The sequence below is a fragment of the Giraffa tippelskirchi genome, chromosome 13, assembly GCF_054371585.1.
Source record: "Giraffa tippelskirchi isolate mGirTip1 chromosome 13, T2T-mGirTip1v1.2.pri, whole genome shotgun sequence".
NCBI lineage: Eukaryota > Metazoa > Chordata > Mammalia > Artiodactyla > Giraffidae > Giraffa > Giraffa tippelskirchi.
Window position 1 is genome coordinate 77,729,084 of NC_137287.1, and position 21,344 is coordinate 77,750,427.

At 35.7% G+C, this 21,344-nt stretch overlaps 1 protein-coding gene across 50 annotated transcripts in view; it reads left to right on the top strand.

Moving 5' to 3' along the window:
• Nucleotides 1-21,344, top strand: part of ZNF438 (zinc finger protein 438) — a 183,289-nt gene that overhangs the window by 48,010 nt on the left and 113,935 nt on the right. For 47 of the 50 annotated variants that reach the window (XM_081553915.1, XM_081553912.1, XM_081553905.1 and 44 more), the window contains one exon: nt 10,968-11,025. The gene's annotated coding sequence lies outside the window, so the exon portion shown is untranslated. Of the gene's footprint in view, nt 1-10,967; nt 11,026-18,662; nt 18,690-21,344 lie in introns of all 50 variants that reach the window. The other 3 variants (XM_081553879.1, XM_081553880.1, XM_081553878.1) reach the window with 1 other exon arrangement.

A 21,344-nucleotide genomic window follows, 5' to 3' on the forward strand; every position in this document is an offset into this window, starting at 1 on the left:
ATACGTTTTATTTTTGTATGGCTAATAGTAATGTCTTTTTGTTCATTTCTGATTCTGGTAATTTGTGTGGTAATTCTGCCATTTTTTTTCTTGGTCATTATAACTAAATGTGGGAGATCCAGGTTTGATCTCTGGGTTGTGAAGATCCCCTGGAGAAGAGGATGGCTTCCCACTCCAGTATTCTTGCCTGGAGAGTTCCATGGATAGAGGATCCTGATGGGCTATGGTCCACTGGATCACAAAGAGTCAGAAATGACTGAGCAACTAACACTTTCATAACTAGAAGGGTGTTAATTTTTGGGATCTTTTCAAAGAAACAATTTTCGTTTTCATTGATTTTCTCTCTTGTTTTTCTAGTTTCTTTTTCATCTGTTGGCACTTTAATCTGTTATATCCTTCCTCCTGCTTGCTTAGGTTTAGATTTGTTTTTTTCTTGGTTCTTAAGATGGAAGATAGGTTATTGATTTAAGATCATTCTTCTTTTCTAATAATGGCATTTACAGCTATGAAATTTCTCTAAGCATTGGTTTCTTTATTTACACCCCATGAATTTTGGTGTGTTGTATTTTAGCTTTCATTCATCTCAAGGTATTTTCTAATTTCCTTTATGCTTTCTTCTTTGTTTCATTGGTTATTTACCAGTAAATTGTTTTATTTCCATGTATTTGTGAATTTTCAGAATTTCCTTCTGTTACTGATTTCTGATACACATTCCATTGTGGTCATAGAACATTCTTGACATGATTTTAATCACTATAAATTATGAGGGTTGTTCATGGTCTAGAGTGTGGTCTGTTTTAGAGAATGTTTAATGGACACTTGAAAGGAATGTATATTGTGTTGTTGGGTGAAGTGTACAGATGTCTGGCAGGTCTAGTTGGCTTATAGTTTTATTCCAATCTTCTATTTCTCTATTGATTTTATTCCTGGTTCTATCTAGTATTGAAATGGGATAAAAAAAATCTCTCATTATAATTTTGGAATTGTTTGTTTATTCTTTCAATTCTTCGTTGTTGTTGTTGTGGTTTTAAAGTCTATTTTGTCTGATTCTCTTATGGTTGCTGTTTGCATAGTGTGTCACTATGTATCTTTTTACTTTCATCAAAGGTAAAATGTATCTCCTATAAACAACATATGGTACAGTTTTTTAAAATGCAATCAGATAATCTCCAACTTTTTTAAAAGTTGTTTAATCTATTCACATTTGTTTAATTTGATTGTTTAATCTATTCACATTTAATCTATTCACATATTATTGATATGGTTTGATTTAAACCTGCCACTTTGCTTTTTGTTTTCCATAGGTCTCATGCCTTTCTTTGTTCTTTTTTTTTTTTTTAATAATCGAATCTCTTCCAGTGTGGTATCTTAGCTCCTTTAATAATTTTAAAATTATACATTTTGAGTTATTTTATTAGTGTTTGCTCTAGGACTTTCTATACAGATCTTAAAAAAATCTACTTCTGATATTTAGCTGGTTTCAGCAAAATAAACTTCTATATACCTGTTTCTTTCCCCCCTTTTGCTACTCTTGTTATTCATATTATTTCTGTATATTGTAGAAACCCAACAATATATTGTTATAATTTTTACTTTATGTAAATCTTTAAAAAAAATCTTAAAGTCTTTTTAAAGCAGCTAAGAGAAGTAAGGAGAGTAGGTACATATTTATGGAGTTACAACAATTTTTCTATTTTTCATTTGCTTCATGTATTCTGTGGATTTGAGTTACAATCTGGTGTTATTTCCTTCTCTAATGCAGCTTTGCTCTCATCTGCTGCTTTTTTTTTTTTTATCAAATATGTAAAACTTTATATCTTATTAGCCCAACAATATAATTGTATGCTCATTGTTTTATTGAGTTGCTCTTTAAATCAGTTAAGAGAAGGGAGGAAATGTATAATTATAGGTTTTATACAACTACCTTTATTGGCAGTCTTGTTTTTTGTGTGGATTCAAATTACCATTTTGTGTCATTTGCTTTCAGCCTGAAGAATTCTCCAGTATTTCTTGTAAAGTAGATCTTCTAGCAACACATTCTCTCGGTTTTTGTTTTTCTGGGAATGTCTTGATTTCACCTTCATAGATGAGAGATAGTTTTGTTAGACATATCTTAATTCACAGTTTTTTATCTTCAGCACTTTGAATATTCAGTCCTACTGCCTTCTAGTTTCTTCTGCTTCTGATGAGAAATCAGTCAGCTATTAGTCTTATTGGTGTTCCTTTTATGTGATGAGTCATTTTTCTCTTGCTAATTTCAAGATTTTTTCTTTTTTCTTGACACTTTGATTATATTTTGTCTGAGTATAGATCTCTTTATATTTATCTGGTTTGGTGTGCTGCAATTCATGGGGTCACAAAGAGTCGGACACGACTGAGTAACTGAACTGAACTGAACTTCTTAATGTATAGATTACTAATGTTTTCATCAAATTTGGGAAGATTTCAGCCTTTATTTAAATCTTTTTTCTGCCCCTTTCTCTTTTTCTGTGGTGGTCTGTTCACTCTTCATTTTTTTCTCCCCATCCTTCAAATTGTACAATATCTATTGACTCATGTATGCTGTTGAGCTCCTGTAGTGAATTTTCCACTTCAGTTATTGTACTTCTTTAGTTATTATACAATTTCAGATTTTCTATTTGGCTCTTTTTTTTATCATTTCTATATCTTTATTGATATTCATTGTACTTTCTTTTAATTCTTTTTACATGATTTCCTTTAGTTCTATGTGAAAGTGAAAGTTGCTCAGTGGTATCCAGCTCTTTGCGACCCCATGGGCTATACAGTCCATGAAATTTTCTAGGCCAGAATACTGGAATGGGTAGCCTTTCCCTTCTCCAAGGGATCTTTCCAACCCAGGGATCGAACTCAGGTCTCCTGCATTGAAGGAGATTCTTTACCAGCTGAGACACAAGGGAAGCCCGAGAGTACTGGAGTGGGTAGCCTATCCCTTTTCCAGCACATCTTCCCAACCCAGGAGTCGAATGGGATCTCCTGCATTGCAGGTGGATTCTTTACCAACTGAGTTATCAGGGAAGCCCAACTTAATTGTAATAGCTGATTTGAAGTCTATATCTGTTAAGTCTAACATCTAGCCCCTTTAAAATCAATTTATATTGCCTGTCTTTTTTCCTGCAAATGGGTTTTCTATTTCTTTGCACATTTAGCCATATTTGTTGAAAACTGAAAAATTTAAATAACATATAGCAACTCTATGGACTTATCACCTTGGAGCTGGGGGTTAATGTTGTCTGCTTAGTTATTTATGTATTTTTTAGTGACTTGGTTGAACTGACAGTATGAAGGTATTTCCTTCAGTGGACAACATTGGATGCCGGTACTCAAATTTATTTTCTTGTTTTTTTCTTTTACTTTCACTACTTAAGGGTCACCCCTTGGTTAATATAAACCACTTGTTGTTTTTAAGCTGTGCTTATACCCTCCTGGCCAGTTAGACTTTTACTCATTACCATTAGATGTGTGTGTTGAGAATGCTATCCTAGTTGAAAGAGTTTAGGTATTACAGTTCATAAAGGAAAGGCAGGACAAATTCTTGAGGGTTTTCTTTGACTTAATGGTTTTTAAGGTAATTAATTGGTTCTCTATCATTTCTTGAAGGTGACCAGTTTTTTAGAAAAATTATGAATTCTTAGAATTAAACATATTTGATGAGTTTTAATCCATTTCAATTATTGTCATTTTTCATTAATGAAGCTCAAATTATTCCATCTTTGGCCAGTGGGAGCCTTTTGATATTGGCTCCTGAGTCCCAGAATTAGCCATTTCTCTAAGAAGCTCTGGTCTCTAAGGAATGCTCAGTGATGCTGGTTTGGTCTTTGTAGGCCTTTTCTGTCATCAGAGCTCAGAAATATATACACATATTTAAGATACAATAAAATGTCTCACATGTTCATATTGATGCTTCCAATTACAACTCTAGACTACCGTGCATTTGAATCTTCCTTTTATATCTCCTTTTGTCTATGCCAAGAATCCTGGTTTTGAAAGACTCAAATGATTACAGAATTAGAAAATCCCATAATGATTCATTCATTTTTATCCCACATTACACATGCAGCAATCTCAGAATGACAACAGTAATACTACTGAAAACATGATTATTGAAAACATTAAAAAACATATTTTTTATGTTCTCTCACCATCTTTATAGCACTTAGGACTGACAATGTCTTCTGAGACATTGTTTAGCAAAATGAAATTTGCCACGCAGCACTTTAGAACACTTTCTCTTTCTCAGATTTCCTGTTAGAACGGTAATAAAATAGAGAAGGAAGACATAACCTTGTTCCTTAAAACCTGGGTTGTTGGGTTAACTGGTATCATTCTGGCATAGAAAGATGTGGCCCTAAAATCTGAGGTTTTATTCTTCTTTAAAGGTACTGTTAGTGATTTGACTGCATGCTTCCTGAAATGAAACCGGTTCACGGTGTATATGCCCAGCAGTGGGATTGCTGGGTCATATGGCAGTTCTGTTCCCAGTTTTTTAAGGAATCTCCACACTGTTCTCCATAGTGGCTGTACTAGTTTGCATTCCCACCAACAGTGTAAGAGGGTTCCCTTTTCTCCACACCCTCTCCAGCATTTATTGCTTGTAGACTTTTGGATAGCAGCCATTCTGACTGGTGTGAAATGATACCTCATTGTGGTTTTGATTTGCATTTCTCTAATAATGAGTGATGTTGAGCATCTTTTCATGTGTTTGTTAGCCATCTGTATGTCTTCTTTGGAGAAATGTCTGTTTAGTTCTTTGGCCCATTTTTTGATTGGGTCTTTTATTTTTTGGGAATTCATCAGCAGACGAATGGATAAGGAAGCTGTGGTACATATACACAATGGAATATTACTCAGCCATTAAAAAAAATACATTTGAATTGGTTCTACTGAGATGGATGAAACTGGAGCCCATTATACAGAGTGAAGTAAGCCAGAAAGAAAAACAACAATACAGTATACTAATGCATATATATGGAATTTGAAAGATGGTAACGATAACCCTATATGCGAGACAGAATAAGAGACACAGATGCATGGAACAATTTTATGGACTCTGAGGGAGAAGGTGAGGGTGGGACGTTCTAGGAGAATAGCATTGAAACATGTATATTATCATATGTGAAACAGAACACCATTCCATGTTCGATGCATGTGACAAGGGCTCAGGGCCGGGGCAATGGGATGATCCAGAAGGATGGGATGGGGAGGGAGGTGGGTGGGGGGTCCAGGAAGGGGAACACATGTAAACCCATGGCTGATTCATGTCAATGTATGGCAAAAACTATTACAATATTGTAAAGTAATTAGCCCCCAACTAAAATAAATAAATTTATAAAAAAAATAAATAAATAAATAAATAAAAAAAAAGAGAAACCGGTTCATTTTCTACTTTTATCAGGGAGCAGCTTCCATGGGGTGGAGATGCTTGATACTTCTAATGGTCTCTTACCTAGTGTATTAGTCAGGTTGTGCAGAGAAATACAAGCAGCAGGAGATACAGCTATCTTTGCTATCATAGTTTTTGTGAGTGCACGATAGATAGATGATAAGTAGATAGACAGATGATAGATAGGTAGATAGATACACTATAGAAAGAAAGAGAGAAAGAAAGGACTTCCCTGGTGGTTCAGTGGTTAAGAATTCACCTGCCAATGCAGGTAACACAGGTTTGATCACTGGTCCAAGAAGAGCCCACATGCCACAACTAGAGTTTGCATGCTGCCACTGAAAGACCTCACGTTCTGCATCTAAGACCCAGCACAGCCAAAGAAAGAAAGAAAGAAAGATGGATAGGGGGAAAGAGATTTTATGTTATGGAACTGTCTCACGTGATTGTGGGAGCTAACAAGTGTCATACTTGTAGAGTAGGCCAACAGGCAGAAATTTTAGGTAAAAGTTGATGATGTAACCTTGAGTCAAAATTTGCAGGGCAGTTCAGCAGACTGGAAACTCAGGCAAGGTTTCTCTGTTGCAGTCTTGAGACAGAATTAATTGCTTCTTCCTTGGGAAAGTTCAGTCTTTGCTGTTAAGGCCTTAAACTGTTTGGATGAGGTCCCCCACGTTATGGAGAATAATCTGTTTGAAGTTACTTGATTGTAATTGTTAATCACATCCACAAGGACCTTCACTGCAACATGTAGACTAGTGTTAGATCAAACAGCTGGGTATTCTAGTCTAGCCACGTTGACATATAAAGTTAACCACCACAGTTGGGTTAAGTATTTATTACCCAAACTGAAGATTATTTTTGAAAATAAGTACTAAAAAATAAGATTTATTTGTTGATTGACAGATTATTTTTATTTTTATTCGAGTCCCATTAAGAAGTTATTTTTAAAATAAATTTATTTCTGAAAAATATTAACATATTTCCATGTTAATATAAAAAGCCCAAATCATCAAGACAAATATCAAAGCAAAACAAAACTGTTTCATGTTGATTTTTTTCAACTTTAAAAAGAACATAAATAGAATTCTCAGTAAAAGTTCATATACATTATTTTGTTTCTTCATTGTAATTTGTTTGTAGTCCTGAGTCTCTATTTTTCTGAAAGAAATGTAGTTTTGAAACATGGTTGTATTATTTTTTGTTTCCTAAAATTGTAGTCTTGACAGTTTCATTTTTGATTACTAAACTTGAAATTGTTGATTTTTTTCAATAGTTATTACTTGCTGTAAATCATAAATTTTTAAATTTGAGAGTATAACATCTGTGTAGATACTAAGGTACCTGGTAAGTTCAAAGCAAATTCTGCTTAATTGAGGTCATTGTAAATTTTGATTTTTTTAAATAGTTTAACATGAAAATATTCTAGCCTGTATATTTTCATAGGCATGGTCTTTTTTTATACTCTATTTAGAGTACCTTTATTCAATGAAATTTTTGCAAGAGAAAACTTGTCAGATAAGTTGTATCTATTTAGAAATCTTTTTTGAACATTTTACCAAATTTAGATGCTGCTGTTAATAGATTGTCAACATTTTGAAATCCATTTTATCCTGGTACAAAATATAAATGTATCTAAGTAAAAAGCCCTGAGTCTCTGTGTAGATTAAATCTGAATTAAAGATTTCCAACTAACTGAACAAAATGAAGCCAATATTTATTTTTAACCTTTTTATTGGAGTATAGATGCTTTTCTGTATTGTTAGTTTCTACTGTACAGCAAAGTAAATCAGCCAGACATGTACATATATCCCTCTTTTTTGGATTTCCTTCCCATTTAGGTCACCACAGAGCACTGAGTAGAGTTCCCTGTGCTATACAGTAGGTTCTCATTAGTTATTTTATACATAGTAGTGTATATAAATATCAATCCCGATTTCCCAATTCACTCCTCCCCCTTTTTCCCCCTTGTCCATATGTTTATTCAGTTCAGTTGCTCAGTCGTGTCCCACTCTTTGCGACCGCATGAACCGCAGCACGCCAGGCTTCCCTTTCCATCACCAACTCCCGGAGTCCACCCAAACCCATGTCCATTGAGTCGATGACGCCATCCATCCAGCTCATCCTCTGTCGTCCCCTTCTCCTCCTGCCCTTAATCTTTCCCAGCATCAGGGTCTTTTCAAATGAGTCAGCTCTTCACATCAGGTGGTCAAAGTATTGGAGTTTCAGCTTCAACATCAGTCCTTCCAATGAACACTCAGGACTGATCTCCTTTAGGATGGACTGGTTGGATCTCCTTGCAGTCCAAGGGACTCTCAAGAGTCTTCTCCAACACCACAGTTCAAAAGCATCAATTCTTCAGCTCTCAGCTTTCTTCACCGTCCAACTCTCGCATCCATACATGACCACTGGAAAAACCATAGCCTTGACTAGACGGACCTTTGTTGGCAAAGGACTGTCTCTGCTTTTTAATATTCTGTCTAGGTTGGTCATAACTTTCCTTCCAAGGAGTAAGTATCTTTTAATTTCATGGCTGCGATCACCATCAGCAGTGATTTTGGAGCCCAGAAAAATAAAGTCAGGCACTGTTTCCACTGTTGCCCATCTATCTGCCATGAAGTGATGGGACCAGATGCCATGATCTCAGTTTTCTAAACGTTGAGCTTTAAGCCAACTTTTTCCCTCTCCTCTTTCACTTTTATCAAGAGGCTCTTTAGTTCTTCTTCACTTTCTGCCATCAGGGTGGTGTCATCTGCATATCTGAGGTTATTGATATTTCTCCCGGAAATCTTGATTCCAGCTTGTGCTTCCTCCAGCCCAGCGTTTCTCATGATGTACTCTGCATATAAGTTAAATAAGCAGGGTGACAATATACAGCCTTGACGTACTCCTTTTCCTATTTGGAACCAGTCTGTTGTTCCATGTGCAGTTCTAACTGTTGCTTCCTGACCTGCATACAGGTTTCTCAAGAGGCAGGTCAGGTGGTCTGGTATTCCCATCTCTTTCAGAATTTTCCACAGTTTATTGTGATCCACACAGTCAAAGGCTTTGGCATAGTCAATAAAGCAGAGGTAGATGTTTTTTTATGAAGCCAATATTTAAAGTGCTCAATAAAAAAAAATTCCATGCTATTGATGATTTTACTGAGTCGTAAAAACCTTAGAGATTTCTAAGATATATAGCAAAATCCAGGAGCTGGTGATGGACAAGGAAGCCTGGTGTGCTATAGTCCATGGGGTCGCAAAGAATCAGACCTGACAGAGCGACTGAACTGATAGCAAAAAGAGAAAATATGTACTTCCATGTTGGAGTAGTTTTTATTCAAGATCATATTTGTCAAAAAATATTTTAGTTCAGTTTCTTTAACTCTGTGTGTGTGTGTGTGTGTGTGTGTGTGTGTATAAATATTTGTCAGTGTTATTTGGTAGACTGTCTGTCTTTGGTGAATATAATTGTGGGATGTGTTTGCATCTACTTAAATGTCATATATTGCCATTTACATGGTATGATTGTGAATTAGATGTTGTTCACCATGTTCAAGCTAATTTCTGTTCTGTGCTATATAAATTAATAAGAACATTGATTTTTACTCTGTGATGCTGTGCTCAACCAAAGTTTGTGTTATCACTGTAAAATCAAATATAGTGTCTCCTCATTATTTATGGATTCCATTTTGTAAATTCTCCCTACTCATAAAAAAATTAACTGAAACCCTCAAAGCAGTATTCTTGGCCCTTTTCTAGTTATTTAGGGCCATAGTAACAGAAAATTTGAGTTGCTCAACCTACTTGTTCCCAGCTGAGGTAAAGCAAGGCTTTCTTTCAGCTCTCACACTGTACACAAGTATTCTTTCAGGGTGCCACTTTTTTCTTTTCTTTTTTGGTGATTTCACTGTTCACAGTAGCTCCAAGGCATACTGTTGAAGTGCTATATACAGTGTTCCTAAGTGCAAGAAGGCTGTGATGTGATGTATTTTACAGAGAAAATACATGTCTTAAATAAGCTTTATTCAGGCACGAGTTGGTGCTATGGACTGTGAGTTCAATGTTAATGAATCAATAATATATATTAAATATAGTGTCTTTATACAGAAACATGTAAAACACAAAGTTTTGTTAGTCAATTGATGAAATTGTTGTAGCCAGAGGCTCACAGGAACCTAACTCTGTGTTTCCTCTAAGAGCAGTAGTTTGGTGTTTGCTAATTTAGTGTTAATGATGGCTTTGTAGAACTTAATTACTGTGATTAATGAGAACTAACTATAGTTGTATCTTTGTTTTTGAACTTCTTAACTGAATTGAAATAGCAGCTATGCAGTGTCAGGTGTACCACATAGTACAGAATAAACTTCCAAAAGGTCTATGTTGATTCCATAAATTGGATGAAAACAGTCAAACCATTTTTGGAATTAACTGATTTCTTCTATTTGATGTATTAATATCTCCTGACAACTTATAGAAAGCTGGCATCATTTAACTGTGAATTTCTTCTGTATTAGAGCCAAGAGAATAATAGTTGTCACTTAACTTTGTAAACAAGATACTTTGTAATCAGAACTGAGCAAGATTAATCTCAAGACTAGTCATTTGATCTAAATGAAGAGTCATGCTTTGTAGGTGAATATTGTATATAAAACATTTTTTCCATCTGCTTTTCTTAAATTAATACCTTCAAGCTAGTTACAGCTGGGGCAGCAGCATTGACTATTTCTCCCACCTCCACCCAAGACTGAAGGAAGGATTGAGCTGTCCCTTGGCTACTGCTGTCCAAGTGCACTTCCCTTTTCTGCTCGTGGTTCAGATGCTGACTTTGTGAATGAGATGTCAGTTACAGCCCATCCAGCGATGGGTTACTGCTCAGGGTCTTCACATTTAATCACAGGCTAAATTGACAGTTAGGCTCACGGCACAGGCATCTCACACCGCTCAATGAGATCAGGGTAGAGCCTGGAAATAAATGTTCTGGCTTACTATAATGCTGTCATTAAAAATCACCAGGAAGTGGAAAATCCAAGACAAATAATAAATTGGATGGGACATTGCAACAATGGACATAAGTTGGGATTGTCTCAGTCAAAATGACACACACAGATGCTTTACCAGGCACGTGTCTTCTCAAAAATCTCCTAACCCCCAACTCCTGGTTACTGTTTTCCCCTCACCAAGGCTGTGCCCTTAATGTGATTCACTTGTTTGTGACCAGTTAGTAATTTCCACAGCATTATGCACATGGAAAAGAATGTGAAGCATTCTTCTTAGTCAGTTTTATTCATTGTGGTACTTTTTTTTTTCTAGAACATTTTCTATTCATCTTAAAACTTGTATTTAATTTTGCATGCGTTAATTTTTAAACTGAAGATGTAATACATTTACGGAATTGTTCCTCACATTAGTTCTTTTGTTACCTTAAAAAAATACCATACAATAATTAAGAGTGAAATTTGGGGATGAAAGGAATACAGTTGTTACATATATTTGATAAAAATGGATTATCCAAATGTGATTGTGGTAACATTTTATATTTATATTATATTTAATATTTATGTTTGATTTATATTCTATTACAGGACTAATGAAAAGGAGTCACCATATCTTAGGACTTTTTACTGGAGCCTTAGGAGATAGGTAAGTGCCAAGCATTTTTTGAAGAGATATTTCTGAAACATTAAATAATTTGATTGCATCGGTTCCTGACAAAAATAGGCAAAGGAGTATATTTTACTTAAGCAATTTACCTTTTATTCTTCTCAGTAAAAATAGTAGAAATACCATGTTTGCATGAATTTAATGTAACATTCTCTGGTATCCAATAAATCACACTTTCTAGGGAGCCTTAGGTTTATTTTCTGTAATAATTATAATGAGAACATTGTTAATAAGATGAACAAGTTATGTATATTTCAAGACTTAAAGTCCTAAAAAGAAATCATTAAATGCAAAGTGGTGCCCTGCCTTGGATCTCAGGACTGAAAAAAGACATTAGTGAAAAAACAGGTGAAATCCAAATAACGTCTGTAGCTTAGTGAATAGTAATGTGCCAGCATCCTTTTCTTAGTGTTGACAAATGTACCATGGTAATGTAAGATGCTAACTTTAGGTGGAATTTGGTAAAAAGAACATGGAAACTCTATAGTACCTTTGCAGCTGTCCCCTAAATCTAAAGTTATTCCAAGATAAAAAGTTTTAATTAAAGCCAAAAAATCAAGATTTACTTGAAAATTATACTTTAGGAGTAGCTTTCCTGTGTAACAGTTTGAAAAATCAAAATGACTGCTTTTAGAAAAACCCAGATCCCATACAATAGAGATGCAGGGAAATATGTGACTATAGGTTTCATTTTACAGTTGATGGGAGGTGTGGGATTTTGTTTTCTGAACATTGACCTGGTTTCTATGAACATCTCCTTCAACTCGGTTATAGACTTGCTCTTCAGTTCCTTTAAGGTACATGTGTGTTCTTCAGTGGTTTAGTACAGCTTTCTATTAACATAAGCAGGCCCCTTACATGGTTCACAGAGTACTACGTTTTCTTTTTTTTTTCTTTGGTATAACTGTTAGAAGCAAAAACACCGATGTGACTCAGCGGTTTGAAGTTGAGATCCTTTTAGGGTGGTTTTGTTCAGTCAAAGCTACTTGAGCTTCTAGGTCAAGAGTTAGACACAGTTGACCTGTCATGAAGGAGTATGAATAAAGATGAGCATAGCTGTTACATAGCCATTTCTGTAGTTGAGCTGAAATAATTGATTGCTGTCAGATAATTGAAATTCTCAGTTTCCAAAATGAACTCTAGCAGTATAACTCTTTTAAATTTCTATAAATATTAAAAGACTATAAGAAAGGAGCTCTGTAGTTTGCTGAAACTATTATATAACTTTTCATTAATAAAATTAAATAGCCCTGCTGGCCTTATAAATGGTCTCCTGCTGCTGTTGCCAACTTTAGTGATTTTAGTTAAACTTAAATTTCATCAAGGGAAATAGAAATATATTGTACTTAAAGGATATAGACGTTTAAAACAACAGACCCAGGCCTGAATAACTTTTTCAGAATAATTGTTGGCCTTGAAGAGTTCTGTTTTGCTTGATGATATTTTTTCAGAATTGGTGTCATCAACATCATATCAATAGAATTTGCATCTTTACTTCCTAATTATATAACATACTTTGCCAGCCTTGGTAGGAAAGTTTTAAAAAAGGGAGGAACATTCTTTTAGGACAAGTTGAAATTTCATTGATCATATTATAGTTCACACAGACAGAACAAACAAAAAAGTCTTTTTATTGTTCTTCTGTGCTTGAAGAGCATTAAAAGTGTTGTTTCTGAAAACATGCTTTACCATTCAGCTGGCTGGCTGTCATTTTATGGTCACCTAACGTATAAATGAAGGTAGCACATAGGTACTGCATACTTTCTATGTACCCTTTGTATCTTTGTTTACAATGGTCTCATTTAATCTTCACAAACACCTATGAGCTAGTTTGGAATTCCCATCTTAGATGAGGTCAGAGGATAACAGATGTCTCCAGGCCAACCCTGAGAGTGTGAGGAAGAACAACTTGGTGGTGTCCATGGTGTTCAGTACCTACAGTCTGGCTCCTAATGTTACCAGCTTCCAGGGAGCCCTTAGTCCAAGGACACATGGTAAACTTCCCATTACTGCAACTCAGGCTGGGTTAAGGATGTCTAATCTCACTGGTGACCTAGAGCAGAATCCCCCAGGGTTACAGGCATGGAGTAGAGTCTGCTGGCCCCCGTTCCAGCCTTGCCTTGGCTCATCCTCTGGCTCCTGAGCTTGTCAGTTGTTGTTCTCTGTCACCTGATTAATTGCTGAACACTCACTCATTGTGTGCTCCATTGATCAGATGCCAAGAACTCTTGGCAGCTCTGCTGAACATGATCTCAGTATGCCTCCTGGTCAGTGCTGGGCAACTTGAAGTGGTTAGTGGGGGTGAGAACTTGGATTCAGAAGCCAGGACCCACGCCAGAGGCCAGGGATGGGTAATTGAGTGGCTGGCACGTGAAATGGAGCTCTCCAGACTCATCAGTAGTCTGGGAGGCAGAAGAGGAGCTGCACGTGACTTTGAAAGGTGATCTTTGAAGATCATGATGGCTGGCTATGGATTTTGTAGTTTGTAGATATAAAATAATTCTAGTTTCTTTTTGAGGAGGAATGAGAATGTTGCCAGCTTATTCATTATACTGCTCATTACACTGGGCAGATATCTCTCTGTAACTCTTCCCCATCAGTTCCAGCTGTGTCCTTCTGTGGTTCTGAATCTCCAGTCCTTCTTACACTTGAAAGCATAACATACAAATACAATTATGAAATCTTGTTTGCAGTCTCCTCTTCTTCGTGGTCTCAGGAAGTTGGCTTTCTTCAGTCAATCCATGACTGCTTTCTCCATTTTTTCTCTATGTGATCTCATGTATCCTTCACTCTAAATATCATATGTCCCCCTCATTTATTTCTTTACCTCAATCTCTCCCATGAGCTCCAGGCTCCTATCTATGTCCCCCTGTCCAACATCTCTATTCAGAAGTATAATAAAATTTCAAGCTTAATGGATCTGCATAGAACTCAGACCAAGACTCCTGGCTGCTCCCAATGACAGTGGGTTCTGTCACTGAGTGTCAAGTTGAAGCTGATCAGCCTCAGCTTTTCAAACCCCAGTGTATATGTGAATCCCTTGGATAGTTTGTTCAAATGTAGATTTTGATTAAGTCCGTGGTGGGGCACAAGATTCTGCACTTCTAACAAGCTCCCAGCTACTGCTAATGCTGCTGATCCATGGACCCCACTCTGAGCAGCAGGGAATGTCAGTGCGTTCAGAGTAGATGCTTGTCAAGACAGGTCTGGTCTGGGGCTGGGAGAGGTGAGTGGGGTCCTGCAGGTCCCTCCCTCATCTCACCATTATCCTGTCCCCGGTTAAGAATCATGTTATATACAGCAAAAACTAGCACGTATCATGAAGCAACTATACACCAATAAAAGTTTTTAAAAAAAGAAAAGTAGAATCATGTTTCTAAACACATAACTTTCAGTTATGCTTATAATTAAAAGGAAATTTAAAAAGTGGTATCCATACTATTATTTCAATTTAAATTAACAAAGATGTACGTGTGTGTGTGTATGTATGTATATACATGTATATGCTTAGACAAACTCTGTGAGGACTCATGCCAAATGCTAACAGTTGTTAATCTTCTAAGTAATAGATTTACAGATGGCATATATTTTCATCTTTATATATGTGGCCTTTTCCAATTTTCAGTAGTGAGCATAATTTTCTAGATATAGTTTATGATGATTAATGTTATTACAGCTGTCAGCTATACTCCAGCTTAGTTCATCACAATGTTGCCTTGGAGGAAACATTTGCCTCCTACCACTCACTTAACTCTCTTCAACCTCCCCCCAAACATCTGCTCTTTTTTTTTTTCCTCAACAAATGTATTAGATCTTTAATGGTTTAGTGGGGGTTTCATATTAGGTCTTTGGTTCAGTATCTACCAACACAATTAATAGAATAAGGGTAATTAAATAAGTACTTTTTATATTCAATTTTTGTAATTTTTTTGTGTGTTCAATTAAAAAAAAAAAAAAAACTAAAGAAATAACCTTTTTCTCACCTCTCCCTGTCCTAGGAAGTTATGCTCAGCAGGTTTCTTAGAGGGAGCTTAGTTTTCCTTTCAACCTTAAAATTCAGTAACCAAATTTAAAAGTGAAGTACCTGTCTCTTGGTATGGAACAGGGAAGGAAGTAACAAAGATACATGATAGAAAAGCCTGATGTATTAAATATCTCACCTTAAAAAGGTGAGTGTTAGACAGAGAAAGAATTTCTGAAATACACATAAAAGTGCCCCCGCAGATCTGGTGAACACCAAACCATGCATGCATAGGATAAAACTTGCAAAAGCTTGCAAGGACAATCTCATGAGAAATGAAACATTACCAGGTCACTGTAAGAAAAGCCCTAGAGTAAAGGTTCCTCTATACAAACTCTAAAAGAACTTAAAACTAAGCCTCAAGAGAATCATATTAATCCTCAAGTATCAACTGTCTGCCAGAAATCCAACATTCTTTAAACAGATACAAGAAATCCAGCATTCAGCCACATAAAGTTCACAGTGAATTTCATCCAATCAAACATCATAGATAAACAAAGAAGCAGGAGAAAAATCCCATAACTAGGAGCCAATAGAAATAGACCCTGAAATGACAGATGATAGAACTAGCATACAGATACTTTAAAATAGCTATTGTAAATATGGTTCATGTATATAAACATAATGAGGAATGAAATAAAAGAAAAGAAATATTGGAACATTAAAGATTAAAAAAATATATAGTATTTGAAATGAAAATTGTACTAGTATGGGACTAAGTACAGATTAGATCTTTCAGGAGAAAAGGTCAGTGAACTTGAAAACATGGTGAGAATTTAACCAAAAGCATCGAGAGAGGAAAGGTTGAAAAAGTATGCCCATCTCTACCGTGCTGCTGCTGCTAAGTCGCTCAGTCATGCCCGACTCTTTGTGACCCCATGGACTGTGGCCCATCAGGCTCCTCTGCCCATGGGATTCTCCAGGCAAGAATATTGGAGTGGGTTGCCATGCCATTCTCCAGGGGATCCTCCTGACCCAGGGATCAAACTCAAATCTCCTGCATTGCAGGCAGATTCTTGACCATCTGAGCCACCATCTAATTCTATAATGGAGAATTATTATATATTGTATTGCCTGTTACCCAGCCAGTGTAACAGGCAGTACAAAGAAGCAAATGGCATACATATTGGCAGCATAGAAATAAAAGGTCTTTATTTGCAGACAGTATGATCACGTATAGAGAAAATGCTAAGAAACTCCAAAAAACTGCTAGTATTTGTCACTGAATTTAGCAAGCTTGAAGGACACAAAGCAGATACACAAGTGAAGTGAAGTTGCTCAGTCATGTTTAACTCTTTGCGACCCCATGGACTATACAGGGGTATATATAGTCCATGGGGACTGTACAGTCGATGGAATTCTTCAGACCAGAATACTGGAGTGGGTAGCCTTTCCCTCCTTCTCCAGGGGATCTTCCCAACCTAGGGATTGAACCCAGGTCTCCTGCATTGCAGAAGTTTCTTTACCAGCTGAGCTACCAGGGATAACCAAGATATACAAAATCAGTTGTAATTTTATATACCAGCAATGAAAAATTAGAAATGGAAAGTTAATATTCTTATCAAAATACAACAGACCTGAAAAAAGAAAAAAATTTTACAAGAACAGTATTGGAAGGTTTCTAGTACCTAATCTCAGGACTTCCTCTGCATTTTAAAGGTCCTTCTTTAAAGCTACAGTGATCAAGGCAGTGTTGATCTAAGGTAAACATATATATCAATGGAATAAAATAGAGAATCCAGAAATAGATGCACACTAGTAATGGTCAGCTGACTTCTGACAGTGATGCCAAGTTAATTCAATGGGGACAAGATAGTCTTTTTAACATACGGTACTGGAACACCTGAATATTCAATGTAAAAAAAATTAACCTCAACCCTTACTTCCTCTGTATATAAAAATAACTTGAAAAGAATCATGGATCTAAATATAAAAGACTAACACAATAAAACTTCAAGAAAAAATTACAGGAGAAAATATTCATGAACTTGGGATAGGCAAGGATTTTTGGGGGCCTAAAATGCATGAACCATAAAAGAAAAATTGACAAATGGGACTCCATCAAAATTTAAAACTTCTGTTCTTCCAAAGACATCGTTAAGAAAATGAAAAGGCAATCTTTAAACAGAGAGAACATATTCACAATACATATACCTGACAGATGACTTGTGGCCAGAATAGATAAAGAACTCTTAGAGCTCATTAGTAATATGACAGCCCAGTTAGAAATCTAGGCATAAGAAAATAACATATGGCCAGTTTTGCATAGGAAAAGGTCTTCAACATTATTAGACATCAGAAAAATGTAAACCCAAACAATGAGATACCATCGGATGGATATTCATCAGAATAGCTAATACTCAAAAGAACAAGTGTTAGAATGGACATTTCATATATTGCTGGTAGGAAATCTAAATGATAAACTATTTAAACAGTTTGGCAGTGTGTTATAAAGTTAAGCATATTAATACTTAATGTTAATAAGCATGATCCAACAATTTTCTACTAAATGTTTACCTAAGAGAAATGAAAATATGTTTATTTATTTTTTTAATAAATTTATTTATTTTAGTTGGGGGCTAATTACTTTACAATATTGTAGTGGTTTTTGCGAAAACATGTTTAAACACATACTTGTACAGAAATGTCCATAGCAGCTTTATTCATAATAGCCTCAAGCTGGAAGCTCGACTTGGATGAGGTGCAAGGGGACCTTTTGGTTTGGTCAGTGTGTTCTATATCCTGACTGTGGTGGTGATTATATGGCTATATATGTGTTTATAAAATTCACTGAAATGTACACTAAAAATTTACATATTTTATTATATATAAACTATACCTCAAGAATGTTGTTTTGAAAAAATTCCAAAAATTTGAAAGTTATTTTGCTAACAAAAGGTTGTTGTTGGTGGTTTAGTTGCTAAGTCGTGTCCAGCTCTTGCGACCCCATGGACAGCAGCCTGCCAGACTCCTCTGTCCATGGGATTCTCCAGGCAAGAGTACTGGAGTGGGTTGCCATTTCCTTCTCTAAGGGATCTTCCGAACTCAGGAATCAAACCCAGGTCTCCTGCATTGCAGACAGATTTTTTACCAACTGAGCTACGAGGGAAGCCCAACAAAAGGTTAACTTCTATCTAATGTTAGAAGACCTCTGGGTAAGGCTGAAACTGAGTTGACCCAAAAACTCCATTTAGATAAACCAGTATACACAATATAAATAATAATACATGAGTTAAATATCCTTAAACATGAAAAGAGAGTAGATGAATCAGTTTAGTTAACCTATGATTTGATGTATTGGAATGGGACCCTAGCATCCTTAGAATTCATTGACTTACTTTTTTAATTTCTTTAATTGATATTTGGTAATATCTTTGGCACTAAGAAGAATCCAGCTGAATGAAGTAATTATGTACAATCCACTCTTGGTTTTCTTTTGTTGTTCATTTTTTTTTTAAACTGATAAGAGTATGTAGAAGATACTCCAGTGTCCCTTAGAATCTGTTCTTGCTTTTAGGAATAGAACTCCTAGATTTTACCTGAGCACATACATGGCTGTCCTTCTAAAAGCAACATTTCTCTGCTTCTCTTGCAGCACGGTGTGGCTTTGGACTAAGGAGAGGTGACTGGTGATATGTTTAAGGTTACCTCATTAAGGACAAGCCGCTTGACCTAGATATTCTCTTTTCCTTTCCTGCGGGCTAAGATATAACATCAGGCATAGCAGACTATGTAGGTCCAGAGATGGAAGCCACATGGAAGTTGATAGAGCTAGCCTGGGTCCCTGAATGATGTTGTGACACACAGCTCTCCCTGTACCCCACACTGGGACAGGAAAAAGAAAAGCCTCTAATTTTGGCTGTTGTATTTTTGAGTCTTTCTGTTATGGCAGAAAGTTTATACCCTAAGACAAATTGGACAAATTGGAAAGCATTTAAGATTTTTAAGTTTTTCTCTGTGTACTGTTTGGTCATAGCTAATATATTTTGGTGTGTATTCTCAAGTAAAATAATTTCTAAAATAGTATATGATTTCATGCCAAGAGTTCTTTTTGACCCAGTAGTTATTTAGGAGAGTGTTTCTCAAATTTATGAGTTACTTTTAAATTTTAGGTCTAATTATTAGTAAATAGAGACATAGCATTCAGCTTTTCTAATTTTTAAATGTCTTTATAGACTAATTTATGATCGATTTTGGTAAAATTACACAGACCTTTTTAAAGAAGTTGCCTTCTTTGTAAAATACCAAAATATTTATTTATTGTGTTGCTTACCTTTTCTATAATTATTTTTTACCTGATCTATCAAAGGTTTAGAGATATAAATCAGTGATTTCTTCCATTAATTTTTCTTTATATTTCTGTCCTGATATCTGTGTTCATGTGTTATTTAATTGTCAGTAGCTCAATTGAGGATTGTACCTTCTATCAGAATAATATGACTTTTTCCCTAATTTATATCTTACGCTTTGTGTTTTAGCTGACATTAATATGCTACTTTAGTTTATATGTCCCTATATTTCTTACTATATTTATCCTTTCTTTGTCATTTCTTTAAAGTATGTTTTCTATAACTGGAGCATAGTTGGATTTTTTTAACCTATTGGGAAGAACCTTTGTCTTTTAACAGATATTATAACTCATTTATATTTATTATCAAAATTGATCTTTAATTGATTTTATTTCATTGATCTTGTTTTTGTTATAATGTCTTTGATTTTTCCATTATGTTTTAGACTTTTTACTGTTTGATTTAAATTTTGTTTTTGTTTAATTTGGTTTTGAATTTTGCCTGCTTTGAAATATTATTTTTTAAGATTTGTTTGAAACCTTAAATCTGTATAGTACCTATATAGATTTTTTCCAGGGGGAAGAATAAATTAAAAAAAAAATCAAACTTGAAATTAATATATCAAATTTTATATTTGATGAGACTGTTTGGGATTATTAAATATAATGGATTTCATGGTTGATGGGTGGGGAATTTTATTTACCAGAGATCTTGTTTTTCTATGCTGTCCCTGTCATACCAGTCAAGAATGAGGTGGTGTCATTTGTTTCCCCTCAGCAGGAAATGCGGAATTTAATGAGGTTTGCGTGCGTGTGTGCTTAGTCGCTTCAGTTGTATCTGACTTTCTGTGACCCCATGGACTATGGCCCGCCAGGCTCCTCTGTTCATGGGATTCTCCAGGCAAGAATACTGGAGTAGGTTGTCATTTCCTTCTCCAGGTTAATAAGGTTTACTTCTCTGTTTCTCAGTTTTCATTAATATCTGAGATTTTTATCTCAGATTATTATTAAAGTGTAATTTTGATAATTTATAAAATATTCCTTCTGTTAACCTTTATAGTTATAATTTTTATACATATAAAAATTATGAAAACCCTAATATTGTCACAACTTTAAATAAATTGCCATTGTTTTCCAAGTGTATATCAAAGTGAATCTTAAGAAAATCGTTATGCTATTGTGCCATATTACACCACTACTCATTTTCTTGATCTCTTTCTGTATTATAGCTTAAAAAGACACTTTCTTTTTGTTATTGCCCACCTTCAGGCCATTTCCCTGCTTATCAGACCGGGAGGAGAAAGAAATTGAAAAAATTCAAATTTGAAGTTAATATATCAAATTTTATACTTGATGAGACTGTGTTTGGGATTATTAAATATGATTGATTTCATGGTGATGGGTGGGGAATATTGTTTACCAGTGATCTTGTTTTCTGTGCTGTCCCTGTCAGATACCGCATCCGCAGCACAGGGCATGGCATTTACATGCTCACTAATGTTTGCTCAGTGACAGAGCCTGTCCTTCTGCTCGACACTCTGATAGACTTTTCCTCTACCTTGGATGCTCCTAGCCCTTTGACCTTCTCAAGTGGACGTCATCTCCATTCTGTCACTATAATAAGTATGCTTGTATATGGGGCTTTCCCATGTTTTTCAGAATATACTTGAGGACTATTTAGGGAAGTGGCTCTTGGAGGACATGCAGCCTTGTCTTGGAAATAGTGTGGAGGGAACAAGCCTGTAGCAGTTGCAAGGGATAATATCTTTAAGAAAATAATGATGTTGCTAAGTTACTTTGTGAGGGAAGACTTGTCTTTCTCATATTTTTTTAACTGATAATTATGTAGCTGGACTACCAAGATGCAGGGAGTGAGGGGAAGCTGAGAACAGCCTCTCCAGGGCTGCGGGTCAGAGTGAAGTTCTTGGTCAGCGACTCATGTCTGTGTGATATGTGGAAAGCAAATGGGCTGAGGCGGCAGGAAGACTG